This window comes from Panicum virgatum, chromosome 8N (assembly GCF_016808335.1).
Source record: "Panicum virgatum strain AP13 chromosome 8N, P.virgatum_v5, whole genome shotgun sequence".
NCBI lineage: Eukaryota > Viridiplantae > Streptophyta > Magnoliopsida > Poales > Poaceae > Panicum > Panicum virgatum.
Window position 1 is genome coordinate 11,923,193 of NC_053152.1, and position 7,474 is coordinate 11,930,666.

Below are 7,474 nucleotides of genomic sequence, written 5' to 3' on the forward strand. Positions count from 1 at the left end.
CCCCCATGGTTTCGGGTTGTTATTGGGTTTGTGGATTTGCTTTAAGTTAACGGTCAGGATTGTTTGTCGGGTCTGCATTTGTTTGCGATAGTATGCTTCTGACAATTCTGTCGGCAGATCGGAGGATGCTACGTGTCATGATTTGGTTGGTCAGAAATCTGACAATTTTTTTTTATTTCTGTTGACAGATAAATAGTCAAGCCCTTTACAATATAGTTCTCATGAAAAATAAAAAGTCATAAAGAAGACCTTTAAACATTCAAAGAAGAACATGAAATAAATATGAAATTACATTACAGTCCATATAAGCCTATAAATTTATATATCTATATTCTCTCTAGCAAGTAACGATTATCTCAAGCAAACAACATTATAGCCTACAAAGATAAAAGTTACATTTAATCACCATGGTTTATGCGCACATGCATGCTTAAATGGTATACAGATGATCTAACAGACATACCATTGTACAAGTGGTCTATTGTGTTGTTGTGTGTGTGCGATATTCTATACACTTACAGACAACAGCCGTCTGAGGGGTTAGAGATGCCCTTAGTCCTCCTCTAGCTAGATTGGAGAACCTCGCCAGGCACGTTGTCTCAGTTGTTACGAGAACTGTGCAGTCCTCAAGAAGATCGATTTTACATAAATATAGCAGCCACGCGATGGCTTGACATCACCAAATCTACTCTACCAGCAGCAGGCAGTGTGATTGTAAGGCCTTGTCGAGCCGATATATGTTTTGGATGCAATGCAAGAGGGTTCAATTAGTATCTGCATTTGGACAGAATAGACGGTGCAGCGTCGAGCAGGCCACGCGCCACGAATTGGTACGCAGCTTCAGTGAGATGAAGCCCGTCCCAGGATATGTGCTTGGACGGGTAAGGGCACAGAATCGACGTCGGGTTGCAAGAGAAGAGCTTGCCGGAGTTGTGGGGGCCGCCGTCGCCGCAGCACGCGGTCAGAGCAACGTCCTTCCTGAACCCTGCGATTTTAAGATTATTACCCGAGCCAGTTTCACCGACCCCGATTCGGTGCTAATTAGTTCACTTCCGGCCGGGAGAAAGTTGACATGATACCAGTGAAACCAGGTTGCTCCTAGCCTACCGTGTTTCTGAGGGCTACGGGTGATCTCAAGGGTGGCGCCGTAGTAGTCGCCGTAGACGATGGTGACTGTCGGATTGCGGGCGATGCGCTCCAGCATGAGCCTGAGCGCGCGGTTATGTTCCTCGGCGAAGTCGTTCAGCCAGCTGATGCACCCGGCCGCATCGTAGTCGCCGGGGTTGTTGCTCTGGAACATGGTGAGGTACCTCGGGATGCAGCCTATGGGGCAGTTCCCGGGGACGACGATTGTCTTCGCTCCAAGGCCGATCAACACCTGATGATACATGCATACATGACGAGCTAGCTAGCCTTTTTTACGGTTCATCTGAAGGCACCAAATTAAGATTACATCATGCACCCGATATATATTTTACTTCGTTACTGGCTTTGGCTGCTTAGGTTACCTTGGTGGCGTTTTCGATCTTTTGTATAACTTTTGGGACCAGGGGCTTGATCTCGGCGCTGAAGGATCGGTTCTGGAAGAAAGGGTGGTTGTAGTCGTTGCCCCCAATCTCCCCCACCAGGAACACAGAGCTGGACATTATGTCCTTGCGCTCTGCAGAGATTGAACACATGCATCGGCAATTACTCATACGATTCATTTAGATTAACATGTCCAGAGAGCTCAGCCTACCATGTTCCGTTGGGCCGAGCATGTGGAGTACGCGCTTGAACCACTCCACCTGAACGTCCAGCGAGAAGGGCGGAATGATGGTCAGGTCCAGCCCCATGTCCTTGAAGAACTGTTGGCTCAGCGCCGTCGCGCCGGACACGGCGAAGTTCGCCCCCTGCTGGAAGTCCTCCGCTGTCTTTCCGACGAGGAACGGTGTCAGGAGGGGCAGCTTCAACGCCTCCGCTGCAAGCACGAGCATATATGTACATGATGATTAACATGTGCTGTGCACCAGCGATGAAGGAAGTGCTAGTACGTGTTACCAATGAAGTCAACTATGAGCCTGCCGTCACAGTAGCGGCCGGTGGGGCGGTGGAAGAAGGTCTCGCCGTAGGGGGGGCAATACGGCGGAGATGTTGGGAGCCACCCTGGCAAGGTTGCCGGCGTCGGTGATGGAGTCGCCCAAGCTGAACAGGCGCTTATAGCAGCAGGAAGCTTGCCCGGCGGACACGGCGGCATACGGCCACACGACGAGGAGGAAGAAGTAGAGGACAAGCAACAGGGAAGATGCCATCGATGCCTGCTGATCTTCCTAGCTTGGTCAGCAATGGAAACATACAGGTTCCAACATACAAAGAGGGGAAATATTGTGATCGACGACCGTCCTTGGTCGGTAACGATGGAAGAATTGATCACACGGCCTCACGCCCGGCCGGGAGACTTGTTGGGCTTCTTATATAAGACCATTAACCGCATATAGGCGATCTACTAGCGTGTGCGTGCGGCAATGATAAACATAGCACGTGTTTCGTTGCATGAATCATATAGAGATGTATGATATGATTATGGATGGTGTGGTTTCATTAATTTACTTGAACCACATGTTTCACCCTTAGTACTAAATTAATGCTAGGTGGGATGGTCTCATCCTAGATGAATTGGTTCTATTCATCCATCCAAACATACACCTTGAACTATTCCATACAAAAACCAAATAATTCAAACAAACAAACACACCCATAATCTCGAGAGAACTGAGCAGTAGTTCAGTTGGTCTCACACTCTCATGCTCCTGGCAGAGTGCAGAGTGGAGCCGACCGGCCAGAGTTCGAACCCTAGTTCTCACGTCAGGTAGGTTTTTCGGGGTGGCAGGAGGCTAATCTACCCTCTGGCCTGTATAAACATAATTTCGTAAATATTATATTCTTTCTCGACGTGGGTTGAACAGTTTATGTTCAATATCACGAATTATCTGTTGGCAACAATGATCGACAGGAGACTTCATTTAACTTTTTTTTTGTCAACTTTGCTCCGTGCACGCGTCAAACGCACAACGATGTGACATTGAGAATGTCCTTTTTCTTTCTTTCATTTAAAAACTTGATGTATGACTTTTATTTAGTTTCATCGGTTAGTCACCGCGTATACCTATTCCTAATAAAACACACACACACCAAAAAAAAAAATCGGAATGTCATCAGTCGCACATCCAGCATCGATCTTAATTTAGAACTCGCTAGATAAGTCGTTGTACCTAACTAGCTACTCCATCTTATATATATATTCATAGCATGGCTGATTCGCCAATGTAGCAAGCCACCGATTTGACTTGGATCATTCTAACATTATCAGTAAGCAGTCGGATGCCACAGAATCCGGGCTTTGTACTCCTTGTCTAGCTATCGGCAAGTAGTGTATTTTAAGCATGTACTAGAAAATGTGCCCCTGCGACGGGTCTTTAAGAGAAACTCTAGCAAAACATTCAAGTGTCTTCATGACGTAAATAATTACAAAGAGATTATTGAAGTTTACTTTTCATTATAAATGTTCGCAAAGCAATAAATAATGTGAAAATGCATTTACACTACTAGGGGACCAGACTTTACTACCAGGGCAACCGGCATCGCTACCGGCTGCTATGCAGATAGTAGGAAAGCAGTAGGGATGCCTAAAGGCATCGCTACTGGGCAGAGCAACGGGTAGGTAAGGGCCTCTTCCCTACCTGATAGGGACTGGTGACTCTAATCGGTAGGGAATGAGTTTTCCAGGCAGACTCCATCTTATATATATTCGTAGTATGGCTGTTTCACCAATGTACACTACTACAAAAATGATTTGTAGCAATGCCCTGATTTTTTTAGAGGCGGATCTAAATTTGACCTGTTGCTACAAATAGCCATAGACACTGTAGCAATTCACCCACCCCTAGAAACACTATTTGTAGGAGCGGTTCACCACCCCACCCCCGACCGCCCCTAAAAATGGCGCCAATTTTTAGGGGCGGTCGGTGGGGTGAGCCGCCCCTACAAATGCCATTTGTAGGGGCAGCTCACACCCCCATCCGCCCCTAAGAAAAGAGCCATTTATAGGATCGAATGGGAGGGTGAGCCGCCCCTACAAATAGATTTTTAGAGGCGGTGGAGCCCCCGACCCGCCCCTAAAAATATGTGTATAAATTCCATTCTTCCTCCTACCGACATCCCATTGTTGGCTCGGGAGAGGAGCTCCCCCAACATCCGAAAAAAAAGAAAAAAGGGGGGAGGTTTTCAACTTGATTCCCATCGACCTGAGGGCTCTAAGAGGTAAGTTAGCACTTAATCCTTGTCATTTCTAAGGTTTTTGTGTGCTTTTTGGCTCAAATTGAGCTCTCTTAGGCTCTCACTAGATTTAGGTCTCCATGGTTAAGATTAGCCATTTGTGAGACTCTTTGTACCAAACTTTTGGATGAAGTTGTGCTATTTTAGTAGGAGAATAATATTATGTAAGCATTTGGACTAGATCTATATGTTTTACCCTCATTTCTAAGGATATTATTTACTAGATCTATGGAGGAGAGAGAAGATTAGGTTTTTTTCCTTTTTTTACATAGATGCATGAATTTCTTTTAAGATGTAGTGGTACGCGATAATATGTTTTAATTTATGCAAGATCTTTGGTTTTAATTTTCTCATTTAGTACTATATATGTAAATTTCTTTTAAGTATTTTTGTATTGTCATTTATAGTTTTTTCACTGAAGACATGAATTTATGAATGTTTTAATCCATTATTTATTTATTTTTAATTTTTTATAGATGAATAGGGCTTGGATGTACAATGCAAACAGGATAGATGCATATTTCCGTGGAGAGCTAGATAAATTCATTAAAGTCGCAGAGAACCACGCAAGAAAGGAGAACACAGTGTTGATACATTGCCCGTGCAGAGTTTGTGGAAATTTGAAAGTATTTAGCGAGCCAACTACAATCAGATCGCATGTGATAGTGAGTGGTTTTGTTAAATACTACACGATTTGGAAGAAACATGGCGAGATGGATGTTCCCCCTCCGACGCATAACCCATTGGATGAAATCATACAAGGTGATGATTTCGGCAGATTTTTTTATGCTTACTATGATCTTGACAGAGATGACGATGGTGTCAGCGTTGATGATGGAGCAGGTGAATTCCATAGTGATGATGTCGATGCCATGCCCATTGATAGTGATAGTAGTGAAGATGAACTTGACGACGGAGATTTTCTGAGCCAGTTGTTTCACCACACCAAAGCAGAGGTATTGGCTGCTAGTGACAGGGGGTTACCAAACTCGCTAGGTAAGTCGTTGTACCTAACTAGCTACTCCATCTTATATATATAATCCTAGCATGGCTGATTTGCCAATGTAGCAAGCCACCGATTTGACTTAGATCATTCTAATATTATCAGTAGGCAGTCGGATGCCACAGAATCCGGGCTTTGTACTCCATGTCTTGCCATCGGCAAGTAGTTTATTTTAAGCATGTAGTAGCAAATGTGCCCCTGCAATGGGCCTTTATGAAAAACTCTAGCAAAACATTCAAGTGTCTTCATGATGCAAATAATTACAAAGAGATTATTTGAATACTTTTCATTATAAATGTACGCCAAGCAATAAGTGATAATGTGATAATGCATTTATACCACTAGGGGACCGGCCTTTACTACCGGCGGCAACTGGCATCCCTACCGGTTGCCACGGATACCTAAAGGCATCACTACCGGGCAGAGCGACCGGTAAGGAAGGGCCTCTTGCCTACCGGTTGATGTCATCAGCCAGTAGGGAAGGCTAGCCCTTCCCTACCAGCTCAAGAGTAGTACTTCCTTACCGGCTGGTGACTTCAACCGGTAGGAAAGGGGTTTTCCAGGGCAGTTTTATTTGTATTTAATAATTGTGATAGTTAGATTTACTGATTTATACATATAGATTTATATACATATAGTAGCGTATATATATGTAAGGCGATTCAGCAGTACATCTATTTATAAATGTAACCACAAGCGAGTTTATATTTACTCCCTCCAGGTTCAAAATAAATGTCGTTTTGAGTTTGTCCTAAGTTAACTATTTCAAACTTTGACTGCAAATAAATTTTTATGTGTTGAATTGTGAGATATGAAAATGATATGAGTAGATTCATCTCGAAAATTTGTTTCAAAAAAGTATGTTTTGACTATATTTTAAAAATATTTTGTACCAAAAAATAGTGATCAAAGTTGCATTTCGAAGACCGTGTTGATGTCCAAAATGACACACTTTTGGAACCTGGAGGGAGTAGTATTTATAAATTACATAAAGTAAACGGTGAAATCAAGTTCAACAAATGTTCATCTACTAAAAATCTATCTTTCCCGACTTGGCTTAGACAATGTCTCTGGAGCTTTCTTTGAACTTTGTGCGCTGGTATTTTTTCCAGAGCCGCGGGAGTCGGTTGCGCGGGACCTGTCAGTTTTATAGAGATGTTAGCAGCACTAATACACAAGTTTTTGCAAGGGAACATACACATAAGGACCACTCACCTTGCGGCATCTTTGAATGTTCGTTCTCATTGAAGTTTCAAAATCTTCCTCTTGGATTTCGCACATGTTCCCTTAGAAATCCAGTGAATTGCTCTTAAGAAGACATTGGTTGATAGGTCCCCTGAGTAGGATGTATCATCCTGTATTTTAATTTGTAATATTTACTTTCTCAAGTTCTGTAATGGATTAAGTACTCCTTTAAATACTTATGATGTATGGTGAATCAATTATCTACATTGTATGATGGATATTGCAGATCTTTTAATTATTCATGTTATGTTACATTTAATTTAATTTATTCAATACGTGTAAAGAATTCAATTCGATTTCTTTAAAATGCAGATGGACCGGCAATGGATGTACAATACTGATCGATGTTCTAACAAATTCATTGAAGGCATGCATTATTTTTTGGCTGTGGCTGAGTCAAACAAGCAGAATGGTTTTATGTGCTGCCCTGTGTTAATTGCAACAATAACAAGGATTACTCCTCTTCAAGAATCCTACACAGCCATATTTTCGCAAATGGTTTCATGGAGAAGTATGTTTGTTAGACAAAGCATGGAGAGAAGGGAGTTACCATGGAAGACAATGAAGAAGAAGATTTTGATGACCACTTTCCCGGGAATGCTGGATTCGGTGCATTTGATGACGATATTCCCATGAAAGAGTCCGAATCAGATGTAGCAGAAGATGATCCCGGCGACGATCTGGGGCAGGCACTGCACAATGTGCGAGCAGACTGTGAGAGTGAAAAGGAGAGATTGAAGTTTCAGAAGATGCTAAAGGACCACCGGAAGTTGTTGTCCCCGGACTGCGAAGATGGATTGAAGAAGCTTGGCACCACCATGGAGTTGCTGCAATGGAAGGCGACAAATGGTGTATCCGATAAGGGATTTGATGAATTACTAAAATTTGTTAAAAAAATACTTCCTAAGGACA

At 43.1% G+C, this 7,474-nt stretch overlaps 1 pseudogene; it reads right to left on the bottom strand.

Annotated features, from left to right (window-relative positions):
* Positions 1-262: 262 nt before the first annotated feature.
* Positions 263-2,407, bottom strand: LOC120684450 (annotated as a pseudogene).
* Positions 2,408-7,474: the final 5,067 nt, after the last annotated feature.